We start from the raw sequence: 16,652 nt of genomic DNA on the forward strand, positions 1-16,652 counted from the left end.
GTATTTCAGGACTGGCTGCCTGAAATATCTCTGACACCTCATAGTTGAGTGATGCTGCCAGTTCTCCTCTGCCATCAGGGATTTGTTCTTAAACTTTGAAAGAGCAGTGGGTGCATCACATCAGTGCTTCCATTGCTGCTCCCAGTCTGGGGAGCTTTTCCAGAGCTCCCCAGGCCCTGCTGTGTGTCCTGGTACTCCACATCCCCCCTGTGTGTAAAATACCTTTTCATGTATGTGCGTGCTTGGAGGAGGGAGTGTAGCTATGGGAGCAGCAAGATGAGGCCTGTAGAGATTTGCTGTTTGCTTTTTTGAATTCAAAACCACACAGCATTTGTTTGTGCCAGACTTTGTGGGTCTGGTCCCCAAGAGGTGCAGATCAGCACAGCAGCAAGTGGGGTACAGATGTGTGCCAACATTTCCACCTGGGCTCTGGTGACCCATGTGCCACTTCTGGGCACAGTTTGAGCTGGCCCTGTGCCCTGGGCAGTCACAGTAAATGTTGGATTTGTGGGGAATCCCTGCAGGGAGTCCCCCCAGCCCCTTCAGGGCTCTGGGACTCAGCTGGCAGAGCCAAGTGAGCAGAGCTTGTTCCTTGGGGACAGCAGGAGTGAGAGCCACCAGGACTGTTAACAGCAGGGGTTTCCCAAAGTGTGGTGTGTAACCTGTTTTATCAGGTCCTTTCCAGGCAGTGTAACTTTGGGATTTTCCTATAGTTGTATGAACACAGCAAATCTCCAGAGCAGGTCTGCCATGGGCAGCCTGTCCCCTCCTGCTCCAGAGGCTCCAGAAAGTCACCTCTCTACTGCTGGGGTTGTGATGTGGTTGAGGAAAAGTGGGTCTCCAGCTTGAGTTTTCACTTCTGAAAATCCCAAGCAAGACCCAGCTGGGTTTGAACAGCCTGGTTTGTGCTGCTGCCTGGGTTTGAGGTTGGCTGCTCAGCAAACCAAGTGCTTCTCTTGCTGCTTATTTGAATTCTTGTCTTCAGAATGGAAAATAAATGCTGGCTGATGAGATCTATTACAGCACTAATTTTAGAGCATGCCAAACAGTAGGAAATTGTTTTCAATCTTCACTCTCATTTCTCCTTTATTTCACCCTTCCATTTGTGAAAATTGCCTTTGTCATTCTTCTAAGTGCCCAGTGATGTCCCGCTCACTGATATCTTCAGGCATTCTCCTTCCAGCCCTGTTTTCTGACATTTCTTTGTTCACACACTTGACATTGCAGTTAGAAGAGCTCTCTCCAGGGCGCAGGCAGCAGTGTTGGCACGATGCAGGCACTGAGTGCTCAGCCAGCTGGGGTGCAAGATGCCAGCAGAGCCCCCCATGTGCTGTGGAGGCAGCACCACAGTGGAATTTCTTATCCTTGAGAGCCCAGGGCTTTGTAAATCTTTCCAGCCCCACCCCAGCCTGCTTTCTCGATGAGCAAGAGGGAAAATACTAATTTCCCTCTCTTCTGCTGAAGAGTTTAAGAAGCAAAAGCTTCAGTGTTTGTCCTTGGCATTACTGAATACCTGAGCCATTGCTCAAGAGGTTGGAGCAGGCAGTAAGTTGGGAATCAAAATGCTTCATCAGCACCAGAGGGAATAGTGATTCACAAAGTCTGGATTTTAGGATGTGATTCCTCTTCATAGATGGAAGGTCTCACTGGTTTGAGAAGAGCTTGGATGCCTGGTGGTCTGCTGTGAAACCTCCAAGGTGACTGCAGACACCAGTCCCTCCCTTAGCCCTGCTCCTGGCTCGCAGTGCTTAGCACAGCCTCACTGAGCTCCAGATTAGAGCTGGTGGCACAAGTCCAGTTGTTTCACCCTGTGGACTTTTCAGAAGCTCTCTGGAATACATTTCATGGTTTTGGCAACCACGTGTCCCTGACAGCAGCTGCTGTGACCATCAGCACAGAGATTTGGTGCCTGCCCTGGAGGGCTTTGAAAATCTCCTCTCTCCTGCCCCTGGCTCCCTCACCCCTCCTGCTCCTTCACCCTCCTGTCATCCCTTGGCTGGCAGCTGCCAGTGGCTTTATCCCTCAAAAAGAGCTGTCTCTTGCCCTTTCTTGTGCTGGAGAAGGGTGAAAAACTCCCTACTCCTACCAATTACCATTCCATGCCTGTCCCGGGAGTGCTCCCAGCCCTGCAGCTGCTCAAGGTGTCAGTCCCCAGGAATTCAGCTGGTGAATGTCTTCATAACCTTTGTGAACACAGCTGAGATTAAACCCTTTACTGAACTAAATGTGGTAACAGCTAATCCCCTGGAGACAGTCACCTGGGCCCTGCACGGTGAAAAGAGGCTTTGCTGCTCTGGTTAACCACCCTGGCAAGAATATTAACTCCTGGTTCCTTTTGGAAATGAAAAGCACCTCTCTAGGAGAGTTGAAGGGATTAGGTACCAGCTGCAATATAAAGGTAGGTTTTTTGCAACTTCCTGATAAATTTGTAGCTTAAAAGTCTGGTCAGCCCTGATGGGATGGGTGATTTTGGCTGAGTGTCCCTAGGCTGTGGTGGAGAGGAGACTGAGGCCAGTGTGGGGCATCCCTGGGAGGACAGTGGTGGTGAGCAGCTCTTGGTCCTGACTGCCTGTGCTGGGCTGTCTTCAGGGCTCTGGGGCTCACTATCATAAATTAAGCCCTGTCAAACTGGCCAGCCCTCCACAAAGGGCTGAAGCTCATTTAAACCTTGCTAAGAGCCAAAGGACACTAACCTTTTCCAGGCACTGCAGGCAAATGCCAAAGGCCTTGGAGAGCATTCCAGCTGTTTCCACAACCCTGGTTTCCTGTGTTGGGGGGAGATCTGCACTAATTTCTTGATTATTACTTTTTAACACAACTCTTTGTTTCAAAAGCCTAGTGTAGAAATTCTGTCTGTGTGAAAAGCAAAGCTGCTATACTTCAGTGAAAGCACAGTTGGGCTGTGTTTTCAAGGTCAGGATTTTATCTTGGTGCTGGCTTCCATGAGGCTGCATGGCCCAGCTGTGCCCTGGCAGCAGTGCAGGCTGAGCAGTGAGCATCACATATGACACTTGCTGAAGAGAGCTGTAGACCACCAGCCCAACTGACTGAAAGGATTAAAACAGGTGTATAAACACAGTCTATAAAATAAGGTAAGACTGAGAAAAATTTAAATACTTCTTCTAAGTATTCTTTGTTCAGAACAAATTTGAATGCTCAAGCTACTTCCAAAATTCTGTTACCTTTCAACCTGTCTTTTTCCTACAGAATTTTCTATTTTAAGTAAATAACACAGAGTTAGCTCAGAAAGGAAAAGATAGAAGTGTCACTGTTCAAAGTTTGCTCTATTGGTTAGATATTTATGGGAGGCATTCAGGAAATGAGTAAACACTTGAAAGTATATGTATTATTTATTATTGTATCTGATTAATTACCACTTGAAACAGTTTGGTCGCTGCTATGGCTCTCTGCAGTCTTCACCAAGCAGTGCTTCAGCAGAGTCTAACATGGCATTTGTCCCAGTTCAGTCTTTCAGGAGATGCAAGTGCTGCAGTGGATTTCTGGGCAGTGGGAATTTGGGCAGTGGAAGGGGCCAGTGTGGCCCTTGGTGCAGGCACCAGGGGAAGTGAGTGAGATCTGGCCTGGGGGGTGCTTGGGGATGGCTCAGGCCTCCAGCCCCAGCTAGAGAATTCGCTGTTCCCAGTTTGTGGAGAAGCAGCAAGGTGGGGTCTGACTCTGTCCCATGAAGTGATGACAGTCAGGAGTTTAAACTTGGCTCCCAAGCATTGGGCTGCCAGCAGGGATTTCTGCAATGCTTCTTCACTGCTTCTACAGCAGTGGTTCCTCCTCCAGGCTGGAATAGAGAAGTGCATGAAAAACTTGTGGCTCTTACCTGTCCCAGCCATGCAACTGGTTCTGAATCCACGGGCTCACAGGACACACTCCAGCAACCTGCTGGCTCCACGTGTTCCCTGGACCCATTGTTAGATGTTACTGTATGTGAGACCATGCACCAACCATCTCTATTCCTGCCCAGGTTCCTGAGCTGTGCCTGGAAAACCTCTTGGATTCATGCAAAGCACAGATCCCATCCAGCAGTGCTTCCTGAAGCAATACACGTCCTTAAGCATTTGCTTAGCTTTGGCAAGACTTAAGCATGTGAAGCATGTGTTGAGATACTCAGTTCTAATCTGCACATCTTGAAAAATAGTATGATAAAATCAGAGTGGAAGGGGTGACAGGACTCCCTCTGCCTTCAGCAAAATAGATGTCATGCTCAGGTGCAATGGGAAGAATCCCCTCTCCCTTGCTGTCACTTTTTCCTCTGGCACCAGCCATCCCTGCAGGAATGTGCTCATTTAACCCTTCCAGAGAAAAAGTTTGCAGTGTGCTGCAATCAGAAAAGTTCCTTCATCGAGTCACTCCTCTGCAGGAGAGGAGTGAGTGGGCCTGGAGAGGAATGGAAGAGTCATAAGAGAGATGCATGAAAATGCTTTTTATGGAATGAATAATTTCTGTTCCGGAGGCGGCAGCGTCGTATTTAATTCTAATTTGGGGATTTTTGGGGAGCACGTGATCGACGCCCAACGAGGGGTGCAGGATGCTGTTTCCAGCAGGCTGTCATTCCCCTGCTCCATCTACCTGTCAGCCTTTATGCAGAGACTTCTTACTCTGGATGCCATTAACCCATTTGCCACAGCACGTCCCTGCAGCTCCTCCTGGGAGCCATTGGCACATGAGGCCCCATCCCATCCCTGCAGCTGTGGGGAGCCACTCTGGAGTTGTGCTGAGGCTCCTTTCTCTTGGCTGTACCTTTGCTGCACTGGTGGGCAGGAGCCTTCCTGCCCTAAGTCCATCTGTGGCTGTGCCTGGCCTCCCCAGCCCTGAGCTGGGTGGTGTTCCATCCCTCCAGGCTCACTCCAGCCAGCACATTGTGCTTTTCTTCACTTTGCACGTGCTCATCCCTGGCTCCCCTCTGTCCCTGACATGGCTTCATCTCCCTGGGAAAGGCCTGGCTCTTGCTGTACTGGCTCTTGCAAAGGTGTTGCTGGCACTGGGGCTCTGTTTTCTTCCATACTGGTAGTCCTACCCTTATAAAAAGGGCCATTAAGAGTTTTGTTTTGCTGCAGTATAAACTTCAGCCAAATCCTTCCTCTTGTCCTGTCCCCTTAATGAAGAGTGTGTGTGTTAAATGCTGTGAGCCTGAGCAGAGTCTCATTGCAAAGTAAACAGCAGAGTGGGACTTAGGCAGGTCTTTTGTTACTGCTGTACAGGGCTTATGTTAATAACAGCTGCAGAGATTGAACCCAATCCCTCATGAGCTTTCCAAGAGTCTGATTAATCTGTTTAACAATGGGTCTGGGTTTTTGTTTTGATCTTTCCATAGGAGTTAAATTTTTGTCCCTTTCAGAGTAGCTGTGGATCATGTAAGCTCAGCAGTATTGTTTTCCCAATTGGCTTCAGGTTTATCTCTATCTATTGTGTTTAAGGGCTTACAAGATGCACCCATCACCATGGCATCAAAATGCTTCTTGTGCCAAAAACACTATGATAAAACATAGATACTTGTGCACACATTTATTTTGGTCTGTTGGAAAGTGCAAAGACATTCTGATGGAGAATCAGGCATGATTGTATTCTCCAAAGTGTCACCTGTGCAAATCATGCTTTTCTGCTCATGCTGGCTCTGGTCCATGTGCTATTGGAGAAAGATGTCTTTCCAATGAGCTTTGGGCCAGTCCCTGTACAAGCAGAATTTTGCATTTAAATTGTTAATGGTTCATATTTGGTGATGGCACTGGTGCTGTACACAGATAGGGTTAGTGACAGACCCTGACTCACTTATTGTCTAAAAATCAAGATGCAGCCAATAGAGGAGAGAAGAGTGGGGAAGCAGGGGAAAGAGCACAAATTTTTAGCCAGGCAATTCTCCTCTGGGCAGACCACAAATTCTCTGGCCTGCTTTGACTTTCTGAAAATTACAGCAGCAGTATGGGGAAGCAGAACATTTAAAGTGAAGATGCAGATGTTGAAGGTAACAGGATTTAAAGACTGCACGGCACAAAATACAAGAAATGTTCCACTATTTATAGCAGAAGCTTTTTCCTCTCTTGATTCTACCTCTTATTGAATGCACTCAGTGTTTGCTTTTCATGTGTGAATGCTTGTAAAAATGGAGCTCCCTAAAGAGATCTGAAATGTTTATATGAGTTAATGACTTCTGAGAGCTCTGGTTGTTTAAAACAGAGTGGCAGTGAAGTTGCCTTGGCTGCAGTCAGTGCCCCTCCATGGAGCAGATCCAGTGCCAGCAGTGGGACAGGATGGTGGTGGCTGCACACAGATCCATCCTTGGGCAGCTCTCTCATTATTGATTTCACTAATGTGCTTATGGTGGGGTGGGAAGGAGCCTTCACAGTGGCTGAGAAATCTGTGTGAAGTCTGTAACCTCTGGGACTTGTGCAGGGTGAAACCCTTAACTTGAAATGGGGGACTTGTAATTGTTGGTCTTTTTAAAGTGTTTTACCCTGGGTGTTTTCCTGGTGCTTCTTTGCTTCCCTCTCATTTGAGTGGCCAGGAAAGAGCTGTGGCATTGTGTTGCTGGTTGCCTTGGGGGAAGTCCTGCCTTGCCCATGGGCTGGATGCAAACAGCTGAGGGGAAGGGTTTGCAGAAGTGAGATTGGGTTTAGAGAACTTCCAGAGAAGGGGACTAAGGAGATCAGTAAGCTCCTTTCTACCTGCCTCTCTCTTCCCCCAGAGTACAGCTGTTTGCTCAGAGGATCTATCTGTCCTTGAATTCCCTTTTCACTAGTTCCAGAGGCATAAATTCAAAGGGCCATGGCACTATGCTGGCCTGCAATCCTCCAGCAGCCAGTGAGTGATGGCCAGGGCAGCTGGAGGAGGCCAGTGAAGCCTTGCTGCCCTGTCAGGTGCTTGGGACAGTGGCTGGGCAGAGGCAGACACATGGAGAAATTATCCCAGTAGGGAGCAGACAGATCTCATGATACTACAAGCATAGCAAAAGAGTAATAATTTTATTTTGAAAGATGCCTTTAGCATGAGAGACAGGATGTGCTTGCCTGAGTGTGGGTTTGTGTTAGAGCTGCTGTATACTCTTCTTGAAGGCTGTTGGGTTTTCCTCTCTCCTGGAGACTTTGTTGGTGCCTCCCATTCCATTGCCATGGGGAGCAATGGAGGATGATGTGCTGGTGGGATTGCAGCTCTTCCCTTTTTCCTGTGTGCACAGATGCCTGGGAAGGTGTGTGTGAGTGCTTGTGCCATCCTGGCAGCAGCTGGGCTGTGGTCACAGCTGAGCTGTCAGTTCCAGGACCTCCATCCAAACCTTCTGGGGGTGATTGTCAACTCACTACAGCTTCAGAGGTGTTTGCTCTAACAGTGCTGAAAAACAGCTTATCCTGTGTTAATCTTGTACCTGCACCTGCAGGCAGCTGTAAGGAGCCTTTGTGGAGATTTTCAGCCTTTTCATCTTTCTTCATCAGTGCTGGCAGCTGCTGCTTTGTGGTAGCATCGAACTTTTTCTGGGCTGTTGCTTTGTGTTCAGGTCTCTCCATCCTCAGGCCAGCCTGTTGTGTGGGCATTCTTCCATTCTGCTTCCAGAGGTGGGTTGTCTTCCCTTTTAGTAGATTATTTTGTGGTGAACTTGAAGTTCTTGGAGGGAAGTGGGATGTAGAAAGGTGGTCAGGAGCCATGGGCAGACATGGTCTAATGTTTCAGGCAAGGAAGATCACTGCCACACCAGCACAGCAGCTGTGAAGCCAAGGCTGACTGTATTTAGGGGATTAAGTCCTGTTTTTTGACCTCAGTTTGTGAGTTGTGGTCACGGCATTTAGAGCAAAGGGATGAAAAGCTTTCCTCAGTGCCAAAGGGAATAATGAAGGCAGAGCAGCATTGGCTCTGTGGAGGAAGCAGGTGGGTGGTGGCAACTGGTAATATATAGTCCAGCAGAGGCAAATTGCAAATTCACTCCCTGGTGAGAAATCCCTGTTCTTTTACCCTTGTTTATATAAAGGGAAATGCTCACAGGGCTGGCCATTCAGGTGAAAACCCTGGCTATGTTCTCCTGTGAGTCTGTTGAAAGATTCAGAAAACCTAAAGCTCTGGAAATGCAGTATCAGGACACTGGTCATAGTGGGACATCAGAGGAATGGTGTGGGACAACTTAAATTAGTGCTTTGAAGTTATTCCTCTTACAAGAGTACGTTTTGTGCTGTGCTGATGGAACACAGAGAAATCAGCAGCTCTGAAGAAAGGTTGTGCAGGGGGCTGTAAACCAGGCTGAACAGACTCATCATTTTGGGGGGTGCCCGGGCTGTTTGCTGGGTGCATCACTGCTGCTGGGCTTGGGGCTGGGGTGTGAGGGGCCATCCAAGGGCAGACCAACCTCACTCATGTGCTCACCAGGATTTTAGGAAGAGGGCAGGGGAACATCACCCACAGATCTCCTGTTGGATCTTAAGCTAGCATTTCAAAGGCATCAAGGTATCTGTTGGGGTCTGTTAAGGAGGATTTTTGGGGATTACATCTTCTCCCCAGCACAGTTCCCTGCCTGTGAATGTATCCCACAGGATGTTTGTGAAGATGAGCAAATTTGATTTGTGAGGTGCTCATGTTCCTCCAGAATGGAGAGATACTTAAGCCTCAGTAGTGGTTTGACTTAATGGTTTTGCAGCTTCATATGAGAGCTTTTGGGAGAGTAACAGGAGGAGGTTGAAAGCATTTGGCTGCAGTCCTGGCACAGCCTGCAGTGAGCCTTGCTGGCATCCTGCTGCCAGGAGCAGGGCAGGGTTTGCCTTTGCTGCTGCTGAGCTGCACAAGGGCTGGTGCCAGTACAGCTTAATTCAAGTGTTGGCTGAGGCTGGAGGCATCTCCAGAGCCACAGAGTGCTGTGTAATGCAGGTTTGCCATGAGGTTTTCCTCTACAGGGTTTCCTGGCTGTGCTCTGTCTATCACAGCAGGACAAGATAAGCTGCAATTACCCTGGTGTTGGAAACAAGAGCTTCTTCCTGGCCTTGGAGTGCTACTGCATTAATGTATAAAATGGATAAATGGTTTAGGTAATGAAATGACTTGGATATGGTCATGGATTGAATAAGATTTCCAGAGCCAAAGTGCTTACTCATCAGATGACTCATGTCTTAGTCACTTTTAGAATAAGTGATTCTCTTTTGGGTGCTTCCAGAATGGGATGGGTGGAGATGAGCTGAAGATTCCACCCCTGCCTTTGATTTTTTTTTTTATGGCATCTAGAACCTGATGGAATATTTCATCAGACAGAAGAGGAAACAGCTCTACCTTGTGAGTATGGTGCATCCCAGGAGATTTTCCTTAGACTTAAATTTTGCTCTTTGCTTCCTGATCAGGCAGAGTGATCTTAGGCTTTAGATAAGACTTCTCAAGCTTTGTTCTCAGCTTACTCTAGTGAGTCCCTTTTGTGGGTAGGTGCAAGTCTGAGCCCATTCTCAAACTCTGTGCCACCAGCAGTGAGTAAAAACACCCTCAGATTGAGGCTGCCCCCTGAAATAGTCAACATTGCTATGCAAATAAACCCTTGTTATCAACTTTTATTTATATGTAGTTATATTTTTTCTATAACCAAAATATTGATGAAATTGAGTTATAATTGTTCAGAAGTATGCACATGTGTAAGCAAGTGAATAGCATATCTGAGAGCCTAGGGAAATTCCTTTGTAATCCACTGTAAGCTTTACATAGCAAGTAAACCTTTTGGATTTTTCTTTTCTGATCTTTCATCTCTCTGATCTCACAGTCATCCTGCAACAAACATAGTGTAGGCAATTCCTGATATAATTCCTGATTGGTGTGGGTTCCTGGTGGAGCTCAGTGGCACAGTGTGATCTCTGCACCTCACTTGGTCAGGGTGGCTGGGCTGCAGCTGAGCTGGCAGAGTCACACAGGGCGTGACCTGGGGCTTTGCTGAGCTGGATGTGTCTAAACTCCTGTCTCTGCTTCAAATGTTGAAAATGGGGATGCTCTGTCAGAAGCAGGTCTGAAGGCACGAGCCCAATTTTGGTTTGTGTCAGGAATGATGATGTAGTGTTATAGATCTGCTCTTAGGGAAGGTGTGTTCATTATAGGAAGAGTACAAAGATGCATGAAATAGGCAGAGTTCAGAAATCAAAAATTTGGCGTTCTCTCAGAGACCATTGAGGTGGTGTCTGGGTGACCCTGAACAACTTCCTTCTTCCTCCTAACTCCTCTGTGTAAATGTGGTTTTGGCTGTTGGTATTTAGGCACTGTCTGTAAAACACAAGTAGGTCATGGCAGGTAACAGGCACTATGGAAATGTGTTAGGCAAGATTTTCAAAACAGCTGAAGAATTGGATTTTATTGTTAAACAGAACTGGTGAAAGGAAAGCTAAAAATAATTTTCCTATGGGTGTCTTTTGTCAGGTAATAGAGAATAATTCACAGGCTTGTAGGTTTTCAGTTTTCTATAGTTGCCTGTGCTAGATCTCTGGGGTCACAGGTGTGGAGGATTTAATCAACAGTTCCTCTCAGATAATTCAAGTCAAGAGTAATCTATCACTTCCTCAAGAAGTTTTCTAGTTTGCTTTGTCTCCTAATTGCAGAAGAAGGGTTTTATTGTGTTGTGTTTTAAAATGTTTTTAAAATTTACCTAATTTACCTATAGTTGCTAGCCTCAAGGGCAAAAGAATGGTACTAATACATTATAGTACTATGATAGTAACAATAATAGTAGCAGTAATGGTATTAATTTCAGTGTTTTGCTGTTGTTACTGAACAAAAAGCCTTCCAGATGAGGATAGTTCAAAAGCTGCCTCCAAGGGAATCACCTCTCCTCACAGGCCAGGCAGAGCCTTCTGCGTTGCAGTGTGTGCTGGTGAAAGGAAGATGCATGGAGGTAAACCCCTCCTAAGAGGATTAATGCAATGAGAGTTATTTCTGATAATGCCTTGACAAGAGCCCTGCTAGCCTAAGAAAATGTGGAAGAAAATGTTGCTGGCCTCCTCTCCTCCTGGGAAAGGAGCCCTGGGATGGCTCCCACAGTAACTGGGCAGCTCCCTTTCAAACACATGTGGAACACATTTACCCAGACACTCCTATGAGCATTTCCACATTTTTTAGGCTGAGATTTTCTCTGTTCACGCTTTGGCGCATGGGTGATCATCCCTTCTGTCCTGAGAGCACAGTTAAAGTTCAAGAATGTGTTTAAGTGTTTTGCTGGAGTGGAGCCAACGTCTCCATCACAGAGGTGAGCAGTGTGTTGGGAAACTCAGTGGCTGCATACAGACTAATTGTTCTGGGATGCAGCCTGGAAGGTGCTGAGCACCCTGGCTGGCAGCCAGCAGGGCTTTTAAACACATGCTTTCCTTAGTTTTTTCACATTGTTACCAGTCTTGTTCTTTGATTTTTCTTCCCATAGCAACTGGAGAAGGATATCTGAGTAGCCAGAGCAATGCAATTCATTTGCCAGCAACACCCTGACCTGTGCCACAGGGATGTCTTCCAGGACACGGGATACAGCTGTTGGGATCAGGTATTGCTACCAGTGCCCAAGTCAATTGGCTTCAGGGTTTTCCTTCTTTGCTCTCTTCCTGGGGAGGGGACAGGCCTGGCTGTGGGAGTGATGCTCATTGCATTTGTAAACCACATCCCATCCTCCCACATGTCTTTGCTTGCAATTAAACTGCACAGATCGTATTTCCTTACCACCCCTTCCTCTTGGACAGTGGTTGCTTTTCCCCCAGCCTTGAAAATTTTAGCAGCAAACAGCCAAATTCAGGTTTTATTTGGAAGTGGTATCAGCTGCAGTGGAGCCCAAGGCAGGGAAGAGAAGAGCCCAAAAATCCTGAGGAGGTTGGTGGCTTCTAACTCTCTTGTTTTCAAGGTTTTGGCTTTGCCTGCTGTAAGCAGGAGGAAGGTGCTGCAGGCCGGGTGGGAGGCTGTTCTGGTTTGAAAGCAAAACCAGTGAGAGACTCCAAGTCAGAAATACAATTTATTAGGAAAAGGGAAAAATAAAACAAAATCTATGCAATAATACAAAAGAAAAACCACGGACAGAGTCAGAATACAACCTGAAACCCTTTTGGTCAGGGTGTTGGTAGCAGTCCAAACGGGAGTGGCTGCAGTCCTCCTGGAGTGTCAGGTGTGGTTCTGTTGGAGCAGTGATCCTGTACAAGGGTATAGTCTTCCTCTGAAGGTCCAGTGGAAAGCCCCAGCTGTTCCTCTGGGAAATCCAGTGGAAAGGCTGAGTCTGGTGTCTCAAAATCTCAGATTATATCCAGGTAGAAATGCTTGGCTCCTCCCTCTGGGCAGAGCATCTCCCAATGGGATGCTGTAACTTTTATCAGTCATGCAGTGACACTCAATGGGCAGATGTCTCCCCAGGGGGGAGGATTGGTTTGTGGAAGAGATAAAGAAAAACTGCCCAATGAAAGAAGATAACTGCCCTATCTCTAACAGATGGCAAATAGAATACACATTGCCTTGCAATCTAGGACAGAGGGGATGGCCCTGTGTGGCTGTGTCTGTTCTGTCTCTGCACCTGGGGCAGCACCTCCTGCAGCTCCCTGGGGCATGCAAGGCAGGACTATACCCTGGCTTGTCAAAAACTGCCTGGACACCTCCTTGCCAGCAGATTTACTCCCTGTTCTGCTCCTGCACCTGCTGACTTGGTGACCAGAGTCATGCCTTGCTCCTGTGGCTTTGCATCATTTGTGACACTTGAGAAAGAGCCCAGCAGGTTGAGTACAATGCACAGCACTTGTCCTGAGCCACTAGAGCAGGGGCACTGCTTTGGTGTCCCAGGACAGCCTGGAACCCCAGCCTGGGTTCAGCCCTTTCACTGGGGTGGAATTAGGGGTGCCCTGGGGTGGCATTCTCATATTTGTGTGTTAATTAAAGCTGCCCTTGAGAACTATTGCTGGCCCTTTGGTGCTGTAAAGTCTTTTTCACTCTGATAAATGCTGAGTTGTCATCAGCCTGAATTTCAGGAATAGCATTGCAGTGACTCAAAAGAACAGCTTTCTCCCCAGCAGCCTTTGCCTAGATAATCTCCAGTCATTGACCTCGGGGCTTTGAAAGTGCATTTAGGCTTAAAGGGCTAAAGCTTAAGGCTTCAAAGGAAGTGGGAAGCCTGCTACCCTTTACATTTCCAAGTGTGGGTTGTGTGTGCAGGACAAGGGTAACTGTTGTGATGTAGCTGGTTTTGACTCCTGTGGGATCTGTTCTTCATCCTCCAGAGCCTGTTCCCTCTCTCCAGAGCCTCTCTGCTGCCTTTGATACTCTGCAGGTTATCTGAGGACATGTTTTCAAGTCCTGGGGTTTCTGAAGACGTGAGGATTATCAGAAGATGGAAGTTAGCCATGTGGAATAGAACAGACACTTGGAGCTCTGAATTTGAAGTCCATTTGTCTTGTCGTAGAGTTCACTGGTTCTGCCTTGCCCTGTGCAGTTCTGTGCTTTGCCCCTTGCCTGGGGCTATGCAGATTGGCAGAGCTGATGAAGCCCTTCAGCCCAGGGACATTTAGAGATGGGTGCTGGGATAATTTCCCTGGTTAAAACTCTTTGCAGAGATCACCTTGAATAGAAATCTCTACCCATGTTTGTACTGCTTGGAAGAAGAAAGCCTGCAGTGTTCTGTGCTTACACTTTTATTGTAGATTTGCAATCCTGGAACGGGTGGAAAATATTGTTTTTAAAATGCTGAAAACACTTTTCACTGCAGCTGTCTTACAGAACTAAGCAACTTGATATATCCCCTGGAATACCTCCAGATCTCTCAAAGGCAGCTGAAAGCTTTCTCCTTATCTGAGAGGGAGATAAACCTCTAAGACCTGACATATATAAATGCTAACTTGTTCTGCCTTGTGGCTTGTTCTGCACCTTGTGGATGCATTTTAAACAATTGTTTGAACAGTGCTGGTCTGTTCTGTGAGATCTAAGCCTGGCAAAGGTGTATGATGCTGGATTTTTTTGGTGTGTTGGTGATCTGTATGTGTCCTTTCCTAGATCCCACTATGCTGCTCTTAAGCTGAATGAGCAGCATTGTTCTGCAGTGATTTGCTTTCTGTCACTGAATTCTTACATATTGAGCAGTAAGAGAAATTCTGTGAGCACCTGGAGAGCAGAGTTAGCCATGGCAGTCAGTAGAGAAGGTGCAGGGGAGGCAGGCAGAGCTGAGAAATAGGCTGGTGAAAGGAATAAACTGAGGAGGAGGGCAGAGATGTCCTGGAAGCATCTGGGTGCCAATGTGCAGCTTGGGCTGAGACCCAGCTCCTAAAGCAGCAGCCTGTCTGTACAGCTTCGGGTGTGCAACTTCCCTCCTCCCTAATTTATTTAATTACCAGTGTATCCCATGGGCTCTGCTGTGGAAGCAGGATGCAGTCCCACAAGATCAGCTGTTGTGTGCACTTGGTTTCTGTCCCTCAGGGTGACAGATTGGTGTGTGTGAGAGCTGGCTTGCCCGGCTGGCAGGCTCCCTGCTCCTCCAGAGCCTTTGCTGCAGGCTGGGCTTACCGGGCTTAAAAACCAGACCTTACACCAAAACCAGAGGGCAGGTGCCTTGTGCTGTGGCTGTTCACACAAATCTGTGCATGAGCTCATTGCTGTGAATTCTGCTTTCAGTTCTGTTTCTCTTTTATTCCCTTTTCTTTCTCTCTGTGCCACAGAGGCTTTCCACAGGCTGCTTGCTGCTCCCCTGGTCCTGCTGTCCTGCAAAGTCACCCAAAGGCTCTGGTAGCTGCACAGGCTTAGAGACAGGTTTGGTTTCAGTGCCTGGTTCTGCTCCCAAGAGATCAGTGGGGATTTGGCCATTGTGGAATATTAGACTTAGCCCTTGCAGACTGAGAGGCTGTTCAGGTATCTTGATTTCTTAGTTTTCAGTTTGTTTATCACAACAAACAGTGACACAGAGATCTGTATCATCTTCTGGGACAATTTTGAAGTTCATTATGGATTGCATCAGAAGATGGCTCACCTGAGACCAGTCTCTTTGCCTTAGAACAACTGCAAATGTTCTTTTTCTTTAACCTGCCATTTACCTGGCTATGGTACAGATGTTTGGAAAGCCATTATTGCAATGAAGGCCCTAAATATTAAAGCGTCTCTGCTTCTGAGGCAGTTATTTTGCTCATTAATCAATAGAGCCTGGCTAGTGCCTTACTTGTTAGTATTTTACAAATAATCTAAGTCTTTCAACTTTCATATAATCTGACATTCTCAGTTATTTTTTGAAGCACCCCCTCACTGGCTGTTTAAATCCACCTCCAGCAAGCTGTGCTCCCTGCCACGGCTGCCTCCTCCCCTAGGAATCACTGCCTCTCAGCCCAGCAAGTGACAACAAACCATGGTACTTCTTCCTCCTCTTCTTCCTCCTCCTCTCCCCTGCTCATGTTCAGCCCCAGGAGCTGCTCCCTCCATGGCACAGGTCCTGCACTGACCCTCATGGGATCCTCCTGTGCCCACCTCAAGCTGTAGCACCAAGAACTCTTACAGGTGCTGCTTTTCCATGGGATTTGAGGGCATCAGCTTTCCCTGTGCAGCATGCAGGTTGCATGTGGGGTATTTCCTGCACTCTTGATGGTGGCTGGAAGAGGGGGTTGGGGTAGGCAGGCTCTGAGGTCTGAGTTGGTGTCAGCTGAGAGCAGCTTTAGAAATGGGTTTTTGTTCTCCCCTGACACCTGAGATGGGGTGCCCATGTTGTCCAGGCTGTGTGTGCATATTAACGTGCCAAAATCCTTCACATTGCTGTCCCTAGGGTCACTTGGAAGTGAGGCAAAGCACCCAGTAAGGCTGGTGGTCACACAGCAGGACTGGACTTGGGCTCTCTGCCCACACCAACCTCATCCATCCTCCCACTGCCACCGTGTCAGGAGCTGGGAGCAGGCTGGCACAGTGGCCAGGGTCCTTCCCCCACATGGCTTTTGTGTCCCTTGTCACAAGGGCAAATGGGATTTGGTGCGATCTGAGCTCAGGTTGTCACCAGAGTTGGTGAGGAGCTTCGTGCTGGGATGTGCTGCTTTGTGGTCACTTGGGGCTATGCAGAGATGGTGAGTCACAGCACCTGGAATCACTGAAAGCAAAAACTGTGGGATATGTGGGCTGAGTGCTTCTCATTGCTTGTTCCTCGTGCTTTCCCAGCTGCAATTTGCAAAATAAAAGCAGCTCTGATGCTTATACACTGATAAACAGCTTTAAGAGATTAAAGCAGAAGTGAATGTAGTCTAGCAGCAGAAGCTGATGGCCACAAGTCTTGCTGAACCTCTGCTAAGGAGCACAATAAAACACAGCAGCCAAACCTGTCTTACCAAAGTCATTTGTAGCCAGGGCTTGAGTACAAAGGAGCACAACTCCTCTTCAGCTCTTTGGTGTTGTCCCCACCAAAGACATAGTTAAATGTTAAAACATGGTTAAAATCTAGTGCAGAGCTGCACTAGATAATGCTCTGGCAGGGCTCTCGTTTCACCTGCATTATCTGGAGTGTTTAATGTTAATATCACTCTCGCTTAGATAGATTTGGCATTCCTCAATGTTTTCTTGTTACAGAAATTTCCTTAAGTAGAAACTTTTTTCTTCAGAGTAATTTTTGGTTGATTATTGCTTATATATGCAATTAGTATAATTGCATCTGATTATGCAAATGTATTTAACCATATAATTAGAACATGGAGGGATGAAATATAATGCAGTTGGGAAATCTTTTGTATAACTTT

At 47.2% G+C, this 16,652-nt stretch overlaps 1 protein-coding gene across 7 annotated transcripts in view; it reads left to right on the top strand.

The window, feature by feature from the left end:
• The window catches only part of CAMKK1 (calcium/calmodulin dependent protein kinase kinase 1), a 94,725-nt gene that overhangs the window by 15,731 nt on the left and 62,342 nt on the right, over positions 1-16,652 (top strand). The window contains exon 2 of one of the 7 annotated variants that reach the window (XM_077787486.1): positions 11,363-11,476. The exons of 5 other annotated variants lie outside the window; for them this stretch is intronic. The gene's annotated coding sequence lies outside the window, so the exon portion shown is untranslated. Of the gene's footprint in view, positions 1-11,194; positions 11,477-16,652 lie in introns of those variants that run through there. One more of the 7 variants, XM_077787484.1, reaches the window with a different exon arrangement.

Source organism: Lonchura striata, chromosome 20 (assembly GCF_046129695.1).
Source record: "Lonchura striata isolate bLonStr1 chromosome 20, bLonStr1.mat, whole genome shotgun sequence".
Classification (NCBI taxonomy): Eukaryota; Metazoa; Chordata; class Aves; order Passeriformes; family Estrildidae; genus Lonchura; species Lonchura striata.